Here is a 23,037-nt window from a genome sequence, read left to right as displayed (position 1 = left end):
AGTGATCAGAAAATGGATTTCAACTAAGAGTAGAAGACATTTAGGGCTCCATAACATCACACCCCATTAGACACCAAGACAGATGCTGAGGCAGGCACAGAGAGGCAGCATTCCCCCCTCCACCGAGAGCCAGAGTTCAACAGAAATGGTTCCATCCACACTGCTGCTCCTGCACTTCAGCATCTCCCCATCCTCTTGCTGCATTTTGGAAAGATGTAGTTCTCACCCATGGTTGCATGGTGTACTTGAAACCCAGCTAGACACCTGCAAACCTTCCCTAGGTATTGGCACCCCGAGACTTCTTTGGCTTAGTCTGTAGTGTTAGGAGATGGGGATATGTCAGCCTCGCAGCTGCAGTGGGAAAGCAGGGGTTTGCTTTGCAGCACTGCTTTCCTGGTCAGAGTGCTTGGGGTCTGCCGTCCTAAATATTGACCAAAAAAAAAAAAAAAAAGTGAAATCTTCAGGAACAAAATCTTAGAGAGGTATGAAACCCCAAGCAGAGGAGGCAGAGGGGAGGCCTGTAAAAGCTCACTGCCCAGAGGGGTGGGATCAACTCCCTTCTCTGTGGGACACAAAAGAGCAGGCTGTCACTTCAGCAGCAGCAACTTAGGCTATTCACTAAGGAAAGTATTTTAACAGAAAGGGTAGAGAGTCATGCAATAAACTGCTCAGGAAACTTTTTTAGGCCCCAGTGCCAGAGAGTTTAGAGGAAAGCCAGGTGAACAGAAACACATCAGTTACAGGTGATCCTGCCTGGGATGGGGAAAGGACCTCCAGAGGCCTTTTCCAGCCCTCCTCCCAGAGGATTTTCATTGCTGTACGTAACCCCACTGTGTCTGAGCCTGCAACCCATCTTGCACAGCAACAGAAACACACATTATTTTGTCACCATTAGACCTCTGCACGAGGGACGTGCTCCCTGCCAAGCCGTCAGAGATGGACACGGCTTCTGGCTTGTGAAATATCCATGAATGCATACATGTATCTATGTAGTTTGGTTGTAAGACAGTCTTCCAGCTTAAAGCTCCCAAATGGTTCACAAAGGAAACCTCTTAAAGTATAAAGTGGAAAAAAAAAATCTGCATTCACATATTATGGCTCTTAGACTCTCAGCTGGAATAGCACTGATTTTTTAGATTGTAAGGTATAAAGTTTATTATGCTTATGCCACACTGTGACTTTGTTTAATAGGAAATAAAATGATGTGAGGAATAAAGTGGGGGGAAAAAACACCAAAAGATAAATTCGAGTGAAGGCTTGGGAAAACACTGTCATTTTGTGAATTACTCCAGTGGCACACTCAGAGCAGAATCCTAGCTGACTGTGAGAAACAGAATCTGCTCTTTATACACACACCAGAGGAAGCTGAAATCTGACCTCTGCTCAGACCTATTTCACTATTTGCCTTCTTTTGGAATTTCAGATTAGCCAAATGTTATCTGTTGAACAATGCTCCTGTGTCAGCCCCCAGACCTGGGGACCTGAATGGAGCTTCTCAGAATAGGGAAGAATGAGGAGCTTATTTTGAGGAGAAGTGAGCTGTTCTGAGGACAAACATCCACCCAAATTGAATTAGCTCTTAACCTAGACATAGGACCGCACAGTTCTTAGCTGAAATGCAATCCTGGAGTCATTAATGATCACATTCATTTCCCACAAACCCTTCCTGATGCTGCAGAACATTTTCTCAGAATGAACTTGGAGCTCCAGGGGTTCAGCAGCAGCACCAGGAATAGGAGGTTTGGGGAGGAAACCTGAACTCCTGGGGTCTGAGTCCCAGGGAGCACATGAGGACGTGGTATAATTAACCATAATATGAAGCAGAAACCCAGCTGCCCAGAGCGAAAACTTCCAGGTCCTCCTTATCCCAGGAGCCCCATGCAGGGCCCAAAGGCAGCTTTTCCAAACTTGCAGAGCCCTTCTTCTAGGACCAGAGTCCCATTTCCACTTACAGTTAGAGCATTACACTGTTCTTCAGGAGAACTATTTTAATCCCTGTGTCTTGGTTCAGTGATGCTCTAAATATATATCGCTAACAACTGTATTTCTATACACTGAAAAATAAAATGATAAACATCTGAGGTCCACCACACCATGAGAAGGTAAATGCTCAGCTACACTGCTTGACTAAAATATTTCACATAATGCATTTTCACTAAATATTTGTAAATGGAAACATACAACAGCTATTTTTGGGGGGGTTAGTAGGTGTAGTGAAATGTTCCATTAACCTACCTTTGCAGGTTTCTTTTCAGGAAATCTGTCTAGATGATTGCATTAAAAAGGCTTTCTGTTTAGTTAAAGTTACAAGAGAAAAAAAACACAATTACCTGTATCATCATAAAAAAACTAATAAATATCAAAACCAGCCCATTTTGTGGTAATAACCTCAAAATGTGATCCAAATGACACTAATCAAGCAACACTGAGTCTTGATTAAATTACGTATTCAGTCCATATCATATGCCTAATATTAGCCAAGAGCAAGCACGGAGAAAGGACAGTGTCTTATTTCCAAGAAGACAAATAAAAAAACATAGATGACAAGGATACTAATTTTGTTCTCATTAGCTCATCTTTCATCTTTTGTGACATCACACCCTTGAACACACAGAGTTACCACCAGAAGAGCCAGACCATCAGGATTTCCAGCCAAACACAGGGCGCTTGGGAGTACATAAAATCAGAGGGTAGTGTAAAATTTGTGCAGTTATCCTGGAGACAGACCAAGATCAGGAAGGCAACCAGGACCCTCAACAGCCTTTGGTCAATTGTAACCAGCACTGATGGTACAACCTGAGAGGTGGTCTGCTGGCAGTGGAAGTGGAACTGAGACACATTCTCATTTCACCCGAACGGTTAAATGCCAGCAGTCGCTTACCTAGCTGTTACAGAATCACAGACTGTTTACAGTTGATATGGACCTCTGGGTCCATCTGGTCCAACCCCAGCAGGGCCACCCAGAGCAGGGTGCCCAAGACACGTCCAGGTGGCTTCTGAAGATCTCCAAGGAGGACACTCCACAGCCTCTCTGGGCAGCCTGCGCCAGGGCTCCAGTTACTGAATGAGCAGCTTAAGGTGCATTTTCCAGCAATCCAGGGTGAACCTGATTTCACAAGAAATAGTGTTTTGGAAAAGCATGCAAACATTAGGACTCAAAATCTGTGGCATTTTGCTGATGGCTTGTCCTGTTTAGCATGCGGAAATGTCAATTGGGACCACGTACTCGGCTGTGCATTTCCAGACCCTGGTAGATGTTCACAGCCCTTGAAGGATATGCAATAATAAACCATGGTGAGCACTGCTCCGAGATGTTGGTTTTCTCCAAGCTCACCCTTCCCCGCTCCCTCTCCAGTGAGAAGGATATTTTTGGATGCCAGAGTGCTCAAGAGGAAGATCACTGACTTACACAACCACTCCAGCAGGGCTTACAAAGCCTTACTCCCACTTGTATTAATGCAGCTGTGGTCCCTCCACGTCAAAGCCTCCTTCAGCACCCTGTGATTTTTCTGTGTCCTGTGGAGACCCCCACCAGCCGCCCATGCTTCCAGTGCCCCTCCAGAAGAGCTCACCTTGTACTCCAGGGACATGTCTGCTGGTCTGTGGTGCGGCCGTGTGTTTGTCCCTTTCATCCAGTAATAAGTACTTGCTTGTCACAGAGGAGTCCACCTCTGATCAGAGGGGTTTTTTTGCATGCAAGGAACATTGAATCAACAAAGCAGTAGCTAAAGGCAACTCTCTAATAACTACCATAACTGCCTTTTAACAGGCCTCAAGTCACCAGGGAACGTGGGCTAATTTGCTGTAATTCATTTAATATGTTTAGTCTGAGCAACATAATTTCAGCCCGATAGATGTCTGAGAAATCCCTCATCAGCGTTAACTGGGAGTGGGATAGGGCAGCCCTGAGGTGCCCTGGCTGGGGGCTGCGATACTTTGCTGGCTTTCCCTGCTGTGGGGCAGTGCTGGGGCACCTGTGGGTGGCTGTGCCCCAGGCCCCTTCCCCACCTGCACTGAAAGTCAGTGGCAACTTCCAGGCAAGCAGGCCAGATCGCTGGAGGTCTTACAAACCCTACAGGGGGTCCGTGCAAGCCATGCACCGATTTGCACATGAGTGCTTGCTGCTTGTCATCTCCCTCTGCACGCAGTGGATGCTGGCTTCACGTGCTGCTGTCGCTGCTTCTGGGCAGCCAGGAGGATCTGGACCCCAGGAGTGGGGAATTTCCTTCTGCAGAGACAGATGAGTTAAGACAGATACAAGATACCGTATCCCTGTCTAATTTATTTTGAAGTATGTACATTCCTGAACAAGGATATTAGATGGCAAAAGCAATGAGTGCTTAATAGCTCACAGATGATGCACACACACACTTCTCGGACCTCAACAGACAGCTGTAGCCCAGTCCCCAGCTTATGCCCCTCACTCTTTCCTCTCCTCAAACATTGCTCCAAGTGTGTAAAGATGCTAAATCTTACAGCCATTCCACTCTCCCCATGGCCTTGGCAACTTTGCAACATGAAATGAAACCCATCTGAAGTATGAAGCATCAGCAAAGCTTTTTTTTTTTTTTTTTTTTAATTTTTCCTAATTCTAAGGCTCAGATGTCTGTTGACAGCAGATGGTCAAGTTATAAGGCATCAGTTGTCTCTAGCAGTTAAATGAACATACTTCTGGGCGGGATCAAAAATTAACTATTACTACTTTTGTAGCTATTACTTTGGGTACATCACATAGAGCCAGACCTTATTCTTTGTGCCTCAGACATACAAAATTGCGAGCAAAGAGAGCCCAATCCCATAGTTTTACCTGCACAGGATTTACAGAACCGGGGAGGTTTTGAAACATTTCTATTGTCTTATAAAGCAACCCAAGTCCTGATTCGATAAGTATTTACATTGGTTTGACATGTGCTTACCTCCACTGAATTCAGTGATGCCCTTTCATTAATTCCAGCCTTGCTGGGAGAGCTCAGCACAGCCCATAGGTCTGCAGGCACACATGTAAATCTGACAGGCAGTATGTAAGCATGCCAAGGCTTTTCACAACAGCAATCACGAAGTCTACAAGCAATCATGACCCCATTCAAACACACAGTGCCGATGGTTAGCTCGCTTACAGATGCCTGGTAACATCGAACAGAGCACTACAGCTGCCTCCTCAAGGGCAGTCGCAATACATGGCTACAATCCTTCCTTGGACGTCCACCCAGCATAGAGGAATCCACTCTTCCCGTTCTCCAGAAGACCCAGTAGGTTTCCCACAGCTCCCAGGTGTATGACTTTGGTGTTAAGGAACAATACTCAAGCCTCTCCTCAGCTCTACTCGTGACTTCTGGGAGACCAACTCTGCTAACACAGAAACAAAGAAACAACCTTCTTTCCTTCTTAACATGCTGGGAGGGAAATCACTTATAATGATCAGTTGAATTATGCCTCATATAGCATGCAGCCCTTATTCTTGGTCTGCAAAAGTGGTAGACCAATAATACCTCCAGAAAATAAAACCATCCAAAACCTCAAAACTAGGTCCTACTGACACTGATCAGGCTGACGGGGTTGTGCATTAAAAACAAACAAACCAACCAACCCACAACCACTGAAAGTTGCAGTGAGATACAAAGAGAATTGTAAAACAGCGTCTCCAGACAGCTGTACTTCATGTCACTCCCCACTACAGCAATTAACCTACCTTTATTTAAAAAAAAAAAAAAAAAAAAAAAAAAAAGAAAAGAGCTGTGTCACATGAGGTGTAAACAGTGTTAAACCCTTCAGCAATCCCTCCAGAAGGGCCAGTTTGCCCTCCCCTTTCAGCACCCCTTTCAAGCTTTGGATTTGATTCTTGAAAAACATCTCCACTCCTGGCATCCTTTGCTGCCAGCAGAACTCCAAGAGAACTCCAGGGGAAATCCAGATTTCAGCCACAAGTATGCCCTACTTTTTCCTCTCTTCTTTTTCTTCTCCCTCTTCTTTCAGAGTACCTTCTGAGAGGACACCTGGAGTATTTTTACAGCAGACATATCAAAAGTTTGAAAAATCAGCCTTTTTGCTCAGAGCGTTCAATAGTTAGTGGGGAAAGGGTCTGTGCAGCAACATTTTGTAGTAGCTGGTTTTATTCTGAGCCTGGATATAATTAGTTTTATAGGAAGAATATACGTAGTTTACACGCTTTCAGCATCTTTGTAAGCCTCATTCATAGCCTATAAAGAAATAAAAATCTCACAAGAAGTCTCTGTGCACTTTTCCATCAAGAACCAGAGATCAATACTTCCATTTCCATCCCGATTTCTACCAAAAGTATGTTTTGAAAAGGTGAGATTTGCCATCCTTAGTGAGCAAAAAAATAAGCTATTAAAAAGATATCTACCATTCTTTGCTTCAGAAAAAGTAGGCAAGGCATGAAATATTTTTCCATGGTCATTCTTTTGATTCAGTATTCACTCTGGACACAAACTGTATGTGAGAAGTGCACACCAATTAATACAGAGACCGTGGGCTGTGTTTTCAGCCAGTCTCCACCATTGCCACCTGAAAACTGCTTCTGGGTGCAAAGCTCACAGACCCGAATGCACAAGTCTGGGAAGGATGCTTCAGAAAGCCAGAGAGCGAGCAAATGGGGGTCTGCAGGCAGAGGTTTTCTGGGTCAGAGCATAAAACAGTGTGGCTGGAAATTTGACCAGGAAAAAGCGGTATCATCACCAACCTTGAAATGCAATAGTAAGAGTCTGACACTGTTGTGCAGCACACTTTTATAAAATTCTTCATTTTGTGACTATCTGGTGGGCTGAAGAGAAACGTGGGGATTCTGACTGTGGTTTCCATTCATTTAGTAAGTGCCTTTGCTCAGGTAATGTCTAGGGCTGGATCATTTCTTATGTCCTCGAGAATGGATGGAACTTACTTGTTGCCAGTAATAATAAATGGGTGGGTTTGGTAGCTCATAAAAATACAGTCAAGCCTGGAGAGGAATGGTGAAGCAGCCTGACAAATCTTCTGAATAGCAAAACGAACATCAGCTCAAGTACTGGGGAAGTGGCTGCGCCGGATGCTAAAAATGCTGACTTTCTCTTTCATTTGACAGTGACATACAACCAAGAAGTTTTCCTGAGACAGCAAAAAAATAAAGGTAATTTTAGGCAGAATATTAAGAAAAATGTCCTAACAGTGAGGTCTATAAGTCTGTGGAATATCCACCCCAGGGAAATGGTAGTGGGAAGCCTAATTTCTTGAATCACTTAAAACTGGATTGGACAATGCACTGGAAAATATGCTGTGAATGAAGAGCTATCTTCCACTGGCAGATCTCTGATTCCTGTAGTTCCTTGAAAAGGCACCGGCAATGTCCTTTTGGAATTGATGGATCGCTGTGGTTTGGGTGCCAAGACTTCACAATGCCAGACCAGTCGCATCCCAGGGTGACTGTGAATGCAGGCGGGCCACATTCAGTATGGGTCCAGAGCATGTATGCATGGCACTCACCCTGCTGAGATCAGCCCTGCACCCAGGAGCTTTACTAACAGACGGGGTGCAGGGTTCATCAGCCTCAACAAACACGGGCTACCCCCACCTCACCCAGGTGGCTACCAGGTACTGGCACAACAGCACGTGGTCGGAGCCTTTGGAGGATTGAGATGGGTTTTGCTTTTGAATTACAGAATTTTTGGCTGAGCTTTGATTATTTTTTTTTAAGTCTATCTGAAGCTGAAGGTCCTGTACAACTGTTCACCTAATGCACCAGATGAGGACACCTTTCCCATGTTGGTAATTAAAACACGCTGAGAGATGGAGCTTCAAGACTAGAGAACCTCCACTGAAAATGCCCTGCTAGAGCTGCCCTGAGGAGACTCTCATGGCCCCAGAGGAAGGAAGATTCCTGGCTAGCAGAGACAAAGCTCCCTGGGAACACCAGGAAAGAGCAAAGAGGTAATGTGCTTCCTCACGGAAGATGTAGGGTTGCGTGAAGACATTCAGAGTGAGAAGAAAGCAAACAGACTGGACAAACCATGGGTACTGCCATGACTATTCTATACTAACCTGACAGTACAGGTGACGGTAATACTGGGGAACACAAGGGAGGAAAGGGGGAAAAATTGAGGAAGTTAAGAAACTGTACTACACTGTTCATTAAAAAAAAATAAATAAATAAAAAAAGCATGTTAAAAACTGTGACACCCAATCACACAATCACATTATTGCTTTTACAGACAACCTCTATAGCTCATGCAAGCCTGGTGCTGTCTATTCCCACATGGAATAAAAATAAAGAATGAGAAAGACAGACACTTTTTGTTCTGAGGATTTCAAGACTGACAATTGGTTTGGGGACTCTGCTGGTTTCAAGTCTGCTAGTTAGTTCTCCGCACCATTTCTGTGACCCATCACTGTCACCCCAAATAACGGCGCCTTCAGCCTGCAGAAAGTGCCTTGGGGTTTTCACTGGCAAAAATGAAGGAAGCACAAAAATATTTTCAATCAGTACTGGAACAAACTTCACATTGCACAGCTGCAGTGAAAGTGCCGTCCCCCAGAGACCCTCCAGAATTTGATTAAGGTATATGGAAACTTGACTCATATTTTACGAACATTCATTTTTATGATACATTTTTAAAGGGACAGCATATATTTCCATCATGTGGAAGAAATGAAGGCAGTTATTTTGACAGAAATAGTATGTTTCGAACATGAAGCGATTTTTGACAGCAGTTGAAGAAGTAGCGCAGGAGCGGTGGAGCTAGCTGGGGGGGTCTCTGTTGGGCAGGGGGTCATTCAGAGAGTTAGAAGCACCATGAACCAAGGTGGAAATTGCAATATTACTTTTTTTTTTTTTTTAAAGGAAGGTAATCAGGAGGAGCCGAAGAGTTTCAAATCCTGCACAATGAGCCTCATACACAAGCTGAAGAGCACGCAGTGTCATCTGCATTGAAGTATCAGCACCTTGACTCTGCCTTGGCACACAGGCTACTCTGAAGTATGTTATTCTGTTAAATCCATTGCCAGCATGGTTTGTCCTAACTTATATAGCCTTTTCAAATACCCATCGAATACATCTTAGTTACGTGGTGATCCGTTCTTTGATTTGATATACCTTCCGATCAGTTCCCTAAGTCACTAGAAACATAGGATTTCCATTATAACCTGGTTACCCACAAACCCTTTCTTTTTTCTTACCAGGTTAAAAGAGTGGTAGGAAAAGGCAGCATGAAAAAAAAAAAGTGAGAACACAGGACATGTAAGTCCACAAGCTGATTAGCCTGTGCTGTGTCTTGGCACAGATGGTGCCAAGGGCCCTTTGGAGGGTCAGGGAAGATTTGCCCCATTGACCTGGTATTGGGAAGCTCCTGTCAAGAGGAGGAGGTGGCTTCCCAAGCCACTATGGGATGAGGTCCCCAGGCCGGTGGGAACAGCAGCAGGCAGGGAGAGAGGCAGGGGCAGAAAGTAACGTCTAAGGGGTACGTGGTCCCACTGGTCTGCCCACAAAAGCCTTTGGTCTGGCAGGACAGGGAAACAAAATAATAAATGGAAAAATGTATAAAAACACACTGGGCTAATTAATAGCAAAGCTGGGTAATGCTCAGCAGCATGCATGGTGCTGTGAAAACAGACAGCATGTGCTGCACCAGCCCCCGAAAGTGGGGAGCAGGCAAAACCTGTGTTTCTGGGCAGCCTGACATTTCTGCAGGCTGTGACCGCAAAACCGGCAGGATGCTCCAGCAGTGGGAGCAGGCGCTGCCCTGCCTTGTACCTGAGCCTCCACAGAAGTCAGGGAAGCTATGAGAGATTTACACCCCTGACGAAAGCAGAATAAATTCCATTGTTTGCAGAAAGCTGGTTGATCTGTGGAAGACATACTTTGCTAAAACATCATTATCGCAGTAGGAACTCTCTCCATCTGTTTTTATGTAAATAATTTCAAGTGTATGATTTATGTAATGGATTTTGTTTGAATTAGTTTTCACCAGTGAGATGAGGATAAAGATTTTCTTTTATATTACACAGCTGGTTTCACTTCTTCTTAGCATCCGATACTTTTATTATTTCTATACAAATTCCTTTTCTGCAGGAGATTTATTACTTATAGTAATGCTGCATGGTGTGAATTTCTTATAGCTCATTCATTTTGTCTTTCATGTGACTACTCAAGACTGGAGATACTATGAAAATGAGGAGACCTAAATCTGGTAAATATTATGGGGTGGTTCCTCAGGAGTCAGGCCTGCTGCCTCTTTCACAGTATCCAATGTTTTACGCACATCACTCAAAGAATTAACTAACTAGCTAATTCAAAGAGAGTACCAGAACTGAATTATTTCATGCATTGAAATCCCTTGGAGATGTTGAAAATTATGGGGTTTCAGAGACAAAGACTGTATTTTTAGTATATCCCCACAAAGACCCCTAACCCCGCAGGTGCTAATGCAAATAATAAATAAGAATAAAAGTTGCAGAGGCAGTTTTGAAAAATGCATTGATGCCGAACACAAAGCTCATGGGAAAACGATGAGAAATTTTTTCAGAGCGCAGCAAAATTTTGTTAGGTGGTAGAACCAGTATCAAATTTGGCTTGATTTCCTGACTAATTTGTACCCAAAGAAGAGAATATAGGAGGAAGGAAATTATGTACATTCAGATCATTTTCTTTTCACTCATTTCAGATTGAAACCTTTTGATGGTTTTGTTTTGAAACACTACTTTTAAAAATACCATTCGATTTAAAGAATAAAAGTAGAAACAATCAGAAAAGCAAATCAAATATTTTTGACAATTTATGCAGTGTTTCATACAGCCCAAAATACATGCATACAGATTGTGATGGCCATTTCATCCCTTGGCTGAGCATTTCTTTGCACAGCACCGATGTCGACAGCAAGTTTACAGGTATGATAAATTACTGCCCTTCCATCTGGAGGCATACTCCACAAGATTTTATTGCCTGTTTCTACAGTCTATTTTGTATGGATAGAAATAATTGCATTTGTAAATGAAGCGTGCGAGAGGCAAGGGGGAAAAATGTTAAATAAGCATCACCAAGCTACAGCAGTAGGGCAGCACCATTTAAAACACACCTTAGAGATTAAGGAGTGTAAGCAATTTCTAGGTGTCACCTGCATTGATCTCTTTATAAATAAGCAAGAGCAGCGAGGGAGACAACTGGGGAGAGGAAGGTGTGATGTAGAATGAATCCCTTTTCATTTCAACCCCATCCCTAACAGCACAGGAGGTGGAATAAACCATGGGAAAGAGAGAGGCTGAGGGTGACAAGCTTATGCTCTCCTGCTGAAAGATGGAGTCCACACTGGAGTGAGAGCTTTGTGGTGGGGCAGCCCCAGGAGATGTGGCTGGCACCCACCCCTTCCTGACCCTGCTTTGGCACACTGCCCTGTTCCTCACCTCCTCCACGCCGCTGCCTGCAGTGCCCATCGTATGCCCAGTGGCCGGGGAGCAAGCTTTGCCACACTCCAGCCCTGCAAGCCTCCAGACTTACTGCCGTGTGTGATCTCTGCTACCAGCCAAGGTAAGAACTTGTCTCCAAAAGCCCTCACCCTGCTGCAGCCTGAGGAGGAAGAGATCACACCCCTGGAATCAAAGGGACACATCATAAGATGTGCAGCTTCATTTCAGTTTTTGGCTACCCTGGGACCAGTATCAGATCTTTCTTATGTCCTCTCTCTGCGTGATGTGGAGAGGATGCAGAGTATGGAGCTGACATAGCATCTCGAAAGACGTGGGCTGAAATGCTCCAAGTCAAAAAGACAAAATTCTCCAAGTCAAAAAGACCTTTTTCGCTCATTTTACTCTTCAGTTTCAACCAAGTGGATTAAGCAGTATTAACCCCGTCCAGATGGAATAAAAGGTATAAAGCAGAGTAGAATACAAGCAATGGCAGAGAGAGAAGGATCAGATGTAAAAATAGTTTCTGGGCAGTATCTGTCACCTTTGCCTGCTAAAAAGCCTTGTCGATTACACTGCATTGCTATTTAGATGCACTGGATGTGCCTTCAGTATTCAAAGCTTTAAAAAAAAACACAAAGGAGCAAGCAATTGCTGATATACTTTATCCTGTTAAAAATAGGACTGCTCCCTTCTTTAGTGAGAAATTGAATTAAACTTGCAGTTTCTTCCTGTTTCCTGTACCAACGGCCTCTAAAAATTGAGTTATTTGACTTTAAAGGAACCGCTGGTGAGCAGTGGATCAGTGCACAGGCAGATTTGCCTAGAGAATTACCACACTCTTTCCACAAAGCTAGCATCAAGCTATGTTGGACATAAAACAGGGGAAATAACATCACTCTGCTAACTTACATTATACGTTTCCTTATTGTACAACACTCTTGCTTATGTGGAACATTTTTAATCTCAGCTTCTATCAGCTGTTACAGCATAATGGAGAAGAAAAAATACACAGGACTTCCTGAGATCTCCTTTGAGTTAGGAAAATAAATCAGAGCTTGTATATTTTTTTAAAAGAATTGATTCTGTTCCTTTTCTGTCCTCAGTAATGCCACAAGAACACTGTGTTTTCCTCAGACTGTTTGTTTTTCCATCACATTTGTCACAGCCCTTATATGTCTGGTTTTTTTGTACAGACTGCTCATTAGCCATTGGCTGCACATGTTCAAAAGCTGATACCCAAAACTCAGCCTGTCCTCACTGATCGACTCCATCCCCTAAATCATGCAGCATGACCTCTAGGCTCCAAACCGGGGGGCAGCAGGAAGCAAGGTGCTCTTCAAAACAAGACTGTAACTTTTTTCATAACCTTTGTGAACCTAAGAGCAAGGCAGCGTGGGCTGGAGCACCATCTGCTGGCATCCCCTCCACTGACTGCTTGCACTGGGGCACTGCACGTTTTGGTTGCCCCCTTGGCACCCGCAGCTTTGTCAACCCAAGGGGACACAGTGCAAAAGGCCCCTGCCTTGCCGCAGGACATGGGACATGGTGGTGTCCCCGAGGGGAAGAGGAAGGAGCACGGGCTTCCTCCTACACAAGAGCAGCAGAAGCCTGGGGGGGCTGCAAGAGCTGTTTGCTACAGTGTGATCTCTTTTCAAAACTCAACATTTTTTGCTTTCTGGGTACCACTGACCTCGCCTGAGGCCTTCCCTGAGTGGAGGAGAACAGATTTTTGCAAGGTTGATTGGCTGCCAGGAGAATTAAATATGTTTATTTTTTCTCAGCACGTTACCATAAGTATTCTCCCTGTAAAGCATCCTTTCACTGTCTGTCTTGTTTAACTGTCAGAGGACATTCACATATGTTCCCTTTCCCCACATTCGTCGTTGCTGCAAGCACAATTTGTGTACCAATTTCTCACCGCACGCATTCCACAGAGGACAGAAGGGCCCAGACAGCTGTGGAGAAATCCTGGCTCATGTGGATCTCCCCACAACTTGGACCATCCACAGGCGCCAAAAGCAACTTTTTACGTCGCCACATTTTGTATTAATAGTCACCGTATAAAATACACAAACACTAGAGAGAGTCCAGAGGAGAGACCAGCAGGAATGATCTCAGAAACATGACCTCAGAGGAAAGGCAAAGCAAACTGAGGCTGCTCAGGATACTCTTGTGACGAAAAGAGCAAGAAAGGACAAAGTAAAAATCCCGAAATATGTAAAGGGCCGTCATGATGCAAGGATAAGCAATACGTTGTTCTTTGCATCCCTTGGAATAGGACAAGGTGTAGAGGGCTTGACTTACCATGAAGAAGGGTCAAAACAGATGTTCTGGAGACCTTCCAATAGGACAGGTAGTGCAGCACCGCGTTGAGTAGTCTGTGGGGTCCCTATGGCCAGGACCAAATAAGACTTTTGTCAAGAATGACATGGGTATAATGGATCTTCCTCTACTGTACAGGAGTAGATCTTGAAATCCTTTTCCAGCTGTATAAGTCTTGGTCTCCTGGGAGCAATCCCATGCATTCTTGGTGCTACCTTCCCTGGAGGAAAAACATCTGGCCTCTTAGAAACACGGCTTGCATACCTGAAGAATAGGAGAGAAATTATGGATGAAGCTATGGAGTGGGTGAAAGTGGCTGTTCAGAGTCACAGCTTTAGAAATTATGCCTAAATTCTACTGTAGCCTCTTAATTTTTTTTTTTTTCCTACTTCAGAACTAAAATTTAGTCCTCCCTATCACAGTCTCATGAATAATGTTAATGAAGATCAGGCCAATGTCTAAGTACGTTCAGCGTCTCCTAGCATTTTTTGGCCAAGCTGTATTATTATGCTTTTTTTCTTGTACACATTCTTCTCAAACTTATAAGCTAAATCTGGTTACAAAAATGTAGGGGTCATTTTAGAATCCAACAGGCAGACAGAAAATTTGCCGTGTTAGAGTAGACAATAAAGAGTCTTTGTCTGTGTAAAATTGAGAATTCCCATGGTCAATGACTAGATGTGGGAGGAAGGGGAAAGCACGGAAAATTTTGAGGAAAGATAGCAGACTGAATGCAAGACTAAGTTTTGAATGTTTCCAAATCTCTGTCACTAGCATCAGTGCACTTAATAGAAATCATGTTAATATGCAAATGTTTCCAATTCAGCTATTATCTTTTCATATTTTATTGGTTTATTTAGTCATGGTGTTAACAGTAAAAATATCTCTTCAGCATAGTGCCTTCGGGGATATTAAAGAAAGTTCCTTTATTATTTCATGCAGCTCCTGAGAATAGCCTATGTATTTTGCATCAATGCAGCAGATCAGTAAAAGCCCATGGTGTGCATTGCCTCACAAGACATACAAACCCACCATTTTACATTTTGCACTCACGTGAAGGGATAACAGAAAAAAAAATAATGAATGACATGGGCCAGCAAAATAGGAAAAGTCCTACTGTCAAGCAAGACAAAGAGCAAAATACTCAAGCCTCTTTTAAATGTAATGTAATTCATGTCAATTTACACTCCCACCTGTTTGTGTATAAATCTGGAAGAAAAATATTTACATCATCTCTGTATTTCACTGTGCACGTACAAGCTCACGTACATCTCAAAAGTTGCAAACATGTCTTGACCAAGGGTTAAATTTTGATCTGCATTTTAAAGTACATTTAGAGGTAAGCGAAACAACTCAGGAAGAAAGGAAACCTCATTGTAACCACAAGATTTTTTAAATGTTGTGACTTTGAAAACTGCCCAGAATGCAGTAGAGGCAGATTAACCTAGTTGGTGAGGTAAACGAGTATGTTGCATGCGGCTGATCTGCTCGTACTGGTAGTTCATTACACACTGCTACTAGTATGTAGCTAGAAATGGTAGGAATTTTCTCCAAAATCTGTTATGTGTAGATGTATACAAGCAAAATATAGATGAACTCAGTGATCTTCAAGAAGGCAGCATGTGAAAACTTCTTTGTTATTACTCTACAGAATTTAGGGACATTTTTTTCTGAATAAGGAAAGTCTTTGATGATGAATAATTTTTGGAAGCACACCAGGCTGCTTATTACATTCTTCACTACTATGGAAGTATACCAAATCTTGTAAATAAATCACTCTGTATCTTACCATCGTATGTATCTCACCAATATATATGATGCACAGCTGACCCCTGAGTGGAGAAGAGCAGATAGAGTATAAAATTTCTTACAGAAGCTTATGCCTTGAAGTAGTGTTAGTCTCCTATTTGTCTGGACTACATCAACATTGCAATGAAAACAAATCAAAGTCTTAAGAGGCCACAAATGCCACATTCTCTCTGTTGCATTGATGAAACTTTTAATTGCAAAATGAGTGAAGCTAGTTAAACTCCATAAAACTGTCAGTTGTTTGGCCTAACACAGTTGTTGCAGAAACATACCTTTCTGCTAGCTCTTTCCCCTTTGTCTTAGGAATATTGCTAAGAAAAGAAAAAAAAAGTGGAAGAACAAAATTTTGAAACTCCACAAAATGTAATTTGCAACACTGGTTTTGTGATGCTGTTGTTAACAGCCAAGGTCAATAAACTGTTGAAGTGTGTTGGTATGCTTTGCTGGCTCCATGTAGGTATGAAACAAACCCAGTTTCTGCTGTAGCATTGTGAACTGGAGAAACAAAGTGCATTGGAAGAGCTCCATATCCGCTCACTGGAAAAGAGGGGAATTGATCTCTGAAAGCAGGCTTACAGATTTGCTAGCTGTTGAATGAGATCAGCTTATAAAATGGATCGCATTCATTTTTTCGGTGCGATTATGTCATCCTCAAAAATGGGTTGAACTCTGCATGTCCGAAATTCCAGAGCTTACCCCTGGTTCTGTGGTCTTTCTACATGATTATGTAACAGGACTGTCATTCAGCAAACTCAGCTTCAAGTATACTAAAAGTGCGAGTCTTAAATTCATAATTAATGAAAAAAATAACATTGCAAAAACATGAGATAAGTATCTGTGAATAAAAATATTCCCTAATAGTAACTGTGTAGATTTTAGGGGAATGACGTTAAGAATGGTTCTGGCCAATTATTTGATACTAACAGTCACTAGATGCTAAGGAAAGCAACTCATGAAATACTTTTACACAAGTTCTCATAGAAATGTCTTCTGTGATGTATCGCTATGCTACACAGTTGAACAAAGAGATATGGCATGTAGCAGGGAGAGATATTGGCTGTACTGGGCATGCAGAAGGCAAAGCTGATCTTTATGTTATCTAAATACTTGTTTCTGAAAATATGATAGATGTTTCTGAAATAAAATAGCTGGGCAAATCCTAAGAAGGCCAGGCACCTGATAAAAAAAATGATGCTTGGTATCTAATCCAACATGAAAACAGCCAAATTTCTACAGGGATAACACACAATGTTCTCACAGGCTATATATACAGTAGTAAATTAAACAGAGATGGGGCATGTTTCTGGAGGCTGAAGGCCATCTGCCTGTGTTGTTGTAGCAGTCCCTACCTGTTCTCCTGGGTTTGCCAGAGACCAAACCAACAGGCAGCCTGAACGTCACCACCCTCTTTTGGGAGCTAAGAGCGCTCAGTAGTTTGGGAACAGGCCAGTCTTTGTCAACTGATGTCAATCAGGTGTGTTTTATTTATTGATATATCCACGCTGCTATTTGTAGCCCCATATTTACCAGTATGCATCTCTCAAAGAACGTGTGTACCTCTTGCTTTAACTGCTCCTGTAATGCCTGTCTATGTCACTGTGGCAAATATCTTGATGAAGGAGGACTTGAGATCTGAAGAAGAGGATCTCCTTGGGGTTTCCTCCCATGTTAGCGACACTGTCATCTCATGGATGGTGGTAGGACTGGCCCCACACTTGGAAAAGCAAATTTCTCTAAAGGAGAGGGATTGCATTACCTTCAGAGCAACCAGGCAGGGGATTGAGTTGGTTCACCTCTTTGCGAGGGTGCTGGAGGACATCAAAGGGAGTTGTAGGTGTCGAACGCTTGGCTGCCATCAGTGCAAGGCTAAGTTAGGACTGCAGGACTAGGATGAAACCACCTCTGCCTATGATTGCTACATCTAATTCCCCTCTGTCCTGGGTCTGTCCCCTCCCAGCTCCTGCTGCATCCCTAGCCTGCTCGCTAGCAGGACAGAGAGAGGCTGAAAAGTCCTTGGCTTGGCGTAAGCACTGCTCTACAACAATTAAAACATCAGCATGTTATCAGCGCTCTTCTCATTCTAATCCAAAACATAGCACCCTGCCAGCTACTAGGAGGAAAATTAACTCTGTCCTAACTGAAACCAAGACACCCTCTTGCTCTCACACACACTGAGTCACAAGTCACTCCAAGAAGTTAAAAGACAGCACAATAAACAGAGCCAAGAATCAGACCAAACAGAAGTGAGATCTCTAAAAGCTTTAGCCATGTGAGTAGTTCACAAGGGTTCCCCTCAGCTCCAAACTCATATCATTATTGTTTGCTTGTCAAAATCAGCATCATTTGTTTTGCTTTCACTTACATGTTTGCCATGAGTGGATTTTTGCTTTTAAAAATGATCAGCATAACATGAGGAATCTCAGGCCCTTGATGAAGACCAGATAACCATTTAAAATACATGGATAAAATACATAGGGGATAGCTACCTCCATGTACTAAGTTCAGTTGTCCTGTTCACTTCTGACACCTTCCTAAGCATGGAAACACCAAATGCAGCTGAAAGGCCTTACTGAGCTAAAACCAACAAAACCACTCTCCAATTCCTATCCATGCAGATTTGTCTCACCAGCCTCCACTGGTTTCTTTTTGGGTTTAATCTCAAATTGTTGTTCTCAGTCTGTAGCTACCTGGCTGCCTGCAGTCCCATTTGCACCCTTGTTGTCACAGGGCAGTAGCTGGATCTCATCAAGCTTTGGTGGAGGCCACCTGTGGGAGCAAGGGACATGTGGCAAGCCCTGAGGTGGGGGCAGTCAGAAGACACCTGGACCCATCCTCGGGGCATACTCTGCCTGAGCATCACAGCTGTGCATTCGGCCTCTGCCAAACCTCATTGCACTGTCCCCAGCATGACTGCAAGTGAAGTAAAATCACTCACAGCACATAATGTGCAGTAAAATCCTGCAGGAATTTAATGCCCTTTATTAATTATCCTTCAAAAGTATTTCAAGGTTAAGTTTACTAAGAATCCTTTTCTCAGTCAGACCTAAAAGGGCCTTTCCTAAAAACAGGTAGATTTTTTTTTCTAAAATTATACATGTACGTACATATATGTATATCCATATATATAAAAACTATATTTCATATTTGCCAGATTGACAGCTGTATATAGTTGTATTTACTTCATGTGTTACTTCTAATCTGCTGGATCTTCACATCTTCACCTACTTTACACTTATTATTTCAGGTAAATTTACAAACCCACAAACCTCAGTTGGGATTTTGCATGTCCTGATGCTTGCTTTCACACCTCTCTGGTCTCATTGGCAGTGGCTGCGCATCGAGGTGCACAGGATTTCTCCTCTTGGGAAAACAGGTGAGTGTTGGTTTTTTTTCAAGGTCCATGTTTGTGTGTCATCTGAAATTCCTAAGAGGTTTCATATTTAAAGTACCGTTTTGAATGTGCAGCTTATTTCTGCTGAATCTGAGTTTGCTGCAGCTGAGGGGCCTTGAATGTCCTGTTAAATCACGGCTCACCTGCAGTTCTGTTTTTCCAATGGTACTACGAAGAAAAGAACCAAGTATGGCAAAGTACCCACCCCAGCAGGCAGGCACATGAGACTTCCTATGGGATTTCAGACATGAATCTCAGAGCCAGCCCATCATCACGTAAATCCGCACTCCTTTGTCGCTCTTGTTTTGTAGGAACCTAGTACCATTAGTGTCTCCCCAAATCAAACAAAACAGCTCATTGGTAGGGCACCCACCGGTCCTGCTTTGCAAGTGAAAGGCTCATCATGAAGTCTTTCAATATCAGCAGGCTATTTAAAAATGGAATTTGTGGCACTTTGCAAGAGACTTCTGTAATTTCAATTAGGCTTTCTTTGGAATAGGCTATCTGAGAAAAAAAAAGTTTTGGAAAATAAAAGCTTTATCTACTTATTAGCAAGTCAATAAAAGCCATGAAGACTCCAAACTTCTGCTTTGGCTTTGTGTGCGTTAACAGGCCAAACAACCTAGCTTCATCTGAAACTGGTTTCAAATTACTTGCAGATGGCTGGATGTAGATGAAAGACTGCATAAAGGTGTTCCTTATTCTATTCTCTACTCCCTAGACTATTGGGCTATGTGCTGACACTTGGATGCTTGTTTTACAATATCATTTGACATGTGGGATTTATGTGTCAAAATTTCATTTAAAGCCAAGAAAATGTCAACTAGCAAGTACAGAGAAGCAGCAAAAGACTGTGCTTTTCAAGACAGAAGTCAGTGAGTTGGACACTGCCAAGTCTGAACCCTGTACCAAGCACACACAGAAAAATTTGACCCAACTGCCAGCAAACTAAGATTCCTTTGGTGTGTTCTGCTGAGATTCCATTACTGCCTTTATCATTAAGAAAATAATGTAATAAAATGAGACCTTTTCCCTGAATGCATTAATAAAGATAACTTGTTGGTCAAGCTCCAAAACCACTGGAGCCACATTTAATTTACTGCTTTTATGGATTTAGGATTTGGTTTGCTGCTATGTTCAGTCCACTGCAACAATATAATGGGAAATTGTAATGGCATGTTTAAAAGAAAGGGTTCATAATCTATCACTGAAGCTTTAAAATGTCTTGTGCAAACATCCACAATTAAATGCTACCAAAAATGGTCATTTCACATGGTTTCACCGCAGCTCACCAAAAGAGGAGGGGAGGAAAGACCCAAATAAGCATTAATGTAGCTTTTTGTGCTAGTCACCTTCTAACAGCCTGGGGAAGAGAACTGCTAAAAGAACTGTAAAGGCTTGCAACCCCACTGCTGCTCCTCATATTAAGAGCATCTGTGCATTACTTCATAAAATATCAGATGACATACTGCCTTATTTCCAATCAATAAAAATAACAATATGTTATGCAAAGGTCCTTCTGATGTCTTATAAATAGTTGTTCAGAAGGGCATTGGCCTTTTGTCAGTGCCTAGTTCAGGTGGTGGAGACCTTTCCATCAACCAACACATAAAACATAAGAAAACAAGAGCACCTGTGAAGTGCAAGGCCATAAGCCTGACACGTTGTGACTAGGATAAAGATGGCACCAAAGCCATGCAGTCCATCAACCTCTGCACAAGAAGAGCCCAGTTTCTTAAGGGCCAGATTCTGCACTTCTCATACTGAGCAGGAACTACTCCAACAGCTGCCTTCATTTGGGCTTGCTGCTGCCTTGTGCTGTGAGAATAATGAGGAAAGCTGCTGAGTTTTGGCTTATTTGAAACAAAAAGGCTCTGGTGCAGACAGAGCCACCTCTTCCTCCTGCTCTGGCTTGAGAAGACGGCGACAGGACAAACTTGCTCTGCACACCACTGAGCAGGCTGCTGCTGGTGTGCCTGTGATGTAATCCAGCCCCGGGTGAAGAAAAATAAAAGCTCCTGATGGAAAATGAACACCAAACCCACTCAGTTCCTTTGGATTTATTTTAAGATTGTGGGTTTCAGTAAAGAATGTCTGACAAATTCTTTCAAATTGTCCTAGGAAATGTGCCCGTCTCTTCACTTGGGGGCAAGAGAGGAAGGAATTTGCCATCTTCATTTTACCACTGTGATTGATTAAATGCCTCATAGGTAGTGCTGGACAAAGGCATTCTGAAATTCAGGTGGCAAAAAAAGTGCTTTGTTTAGAAAATGTGACTGGTATGGAGCCTTTCTCTAGCTGCAGATTTAAACAAATACATTGTTTTTTATTTGCGTTCGGCAGTTTCCATTTGTGCAGCTTTTGCCAGAAGACTGAAGAGGTCTGTGATATGTAATTTACTGCTCAGTGATTTTAAAGATGAATGTTTGGACTCTCATTGATATTTGATTTTTATTGCTCATTTTGTTACCAGGGGAGGTTTCCACATGTAGCTTTATATAAACTCGGTCTGGTTTCTTGTTCTGTCCTCAGGATATAGCATGTCTTGCTTCTCTAGGAGCTTGGAAACAATGCTCTGTTTTTCGGTCTTTTTTTTTTCTTTTTTTTTTTTTTTTCTCCTTCCATACAGCTTATGACTTATACTTTCAGTGAATTCCTTGCTGAAGGTAAGTTCTTATTGTCAGAATTTGTCAGTGATGTTGGGGCTCCCCACCCTTGCAGGCGCAGTACAAGAGTCCCAGCAGCAGCTGGGCATGGGGAACACTACTTGTTTCCATACTTCTGGATGCCCTAAAACCCACATGAAGCCTGCAGGCTCATGTTTCTGTCATGGGAACAAGAGGAAAATTGTCTGTGAGTGGGCCTGGGCCTCAGCAGAGATACAGTGAAGGGCCTACTCTGGTCAGCAAGGCCCGGGTGAGACCCTGAAAGGCCCAGTCCCTCCGGGGCCCCTCCTGCCAGCTCAGCTTTATCATCATACGGATGTCGTGAAGCCCACCCCAACCAAAGTGGCTTTTGGGCAGCTCTGATCTACCCTGGAGCACCAGGACATGGAAGCCCTGTCAGTAAGGGCTGAGCCTGGTCCTCCTGCCTGCAGACACCTGCCTCAACGCCTGGCAAGCCATCGGGCTTACACCAACTCAAAGCCCACTGATAGAGGGACACTCCTGGCAACGCCCTATGGCAGGCCCAATATGTGTTGTCAGAAAAGAGCCTTTTACAAAATATAGCAGCGGCGCTGTTAAAACATCCCTTTGGACAGCAGCTGAGGAGTTGTAACACTCTGCTAAGGAGCAAGCAAAGCCACTTCATTTCCTCCTCCCCTTGGAGGCGTTACAGCTCACCAGGTTCCCCGATTGTGTTTCACCTGGGCACCTAATCAAACAAACTCTTCATGAAATAAGAGCTGACTGAGCAATATGTCAAACTCTGCAACTCTACGTAAAATAGAAGTTGTTTTAAAATTATTTGCCAAATTAGCTCAAGTGAGCCAGAAGTACTCGCTCCTAGCCAAAGCCCTCAATGCAAGTTTGAAAGTTGAAATAAAACTTTTAGGGCTCTTGAAAGAACAGGAGATGAGGGAAATGGCATTCATGTTTATTACAGAAATGTAATTCATAATCCCAGTGGTGGGAATGCTAATGCCTTTTGATTGATTACAGCGATTTCTCTCTGAAGAAAAAAAGATCTCCAGACCTGAGGACACTGCAAAGAGCAAATGAAATATTCTGTAATCATGGCTATGACTTGGGAAAGCAATCAGGTAGATGCTGTACCTGAAGTACCCGCGTTAAGTGCTTTTTTGTGTAGGGTTGCACTTAAGTCAATGTGGTTTTTGTTTTGTTGTCTGAAATAACCTTTGCTTCACCTTGTTCTCAGCAAATGCATTCTGTTTCTGCTTCATTTCTTTTAAGATGAATAGTTTTCTAGAAATGGCTAAGAACTTTTTCAAAGGGTTATCACTAATGTTTTCTTTTCTGCCACTTACAAAGCACACAAGAACACTCTCTAAAAATTAACACTTACTTCAGTATCATCCCCCATGAAGAACACGTCCACCAACACAACACCTCAGAACACCTCTCTTGACAATGGATATTTTCAGCCAATACTTACCTCTAGTTAAT

General features: G+C 43.0%; 1 long non-coding RNA gene across 1 annotated transcript; it reads left to right on the top strand.

The window, feature by feature from the left end:
- Positions 1-8,214: 8,214 nt before the first annotated feature.
- LOC121068965 lies at positions 8,215-22,732 on the top strand. Its single transcript, XR_005819170.1, has 6 exons — positions 8,215-8,548; positions 8,831-8,965; positions 10,139-10,175; positions 11,208-11,509; positions 18,764-18,892; positions 19,719-22,732. It is a non-coding gene; the product is annotated as an uncharacterized LOC121068965 (long non-coding RNA).
- Positions 22,733-23,037: the final 305 nt, after the last annotated feature.

Source organism: Cygnus olor, chromosome 4 (assembly GCF_009769625.2).
Source record: "Cygnus olor isolate bCygOlo1 chromosome 4, bCygOlo1.pri.v2, whole genome shotgun sequence".
NCBI classification, from domain to species: Eukaryota; Metazoa; Chordata; class Aves; order Anseriformes; family Anatidae; genus Cygnus; species Cygnus olor.
The sequence above is the reverse complement of the archived record's forward strand: the minus strand, read 5'-3'. Positions and strand labels throughout refer to the sequence as shown.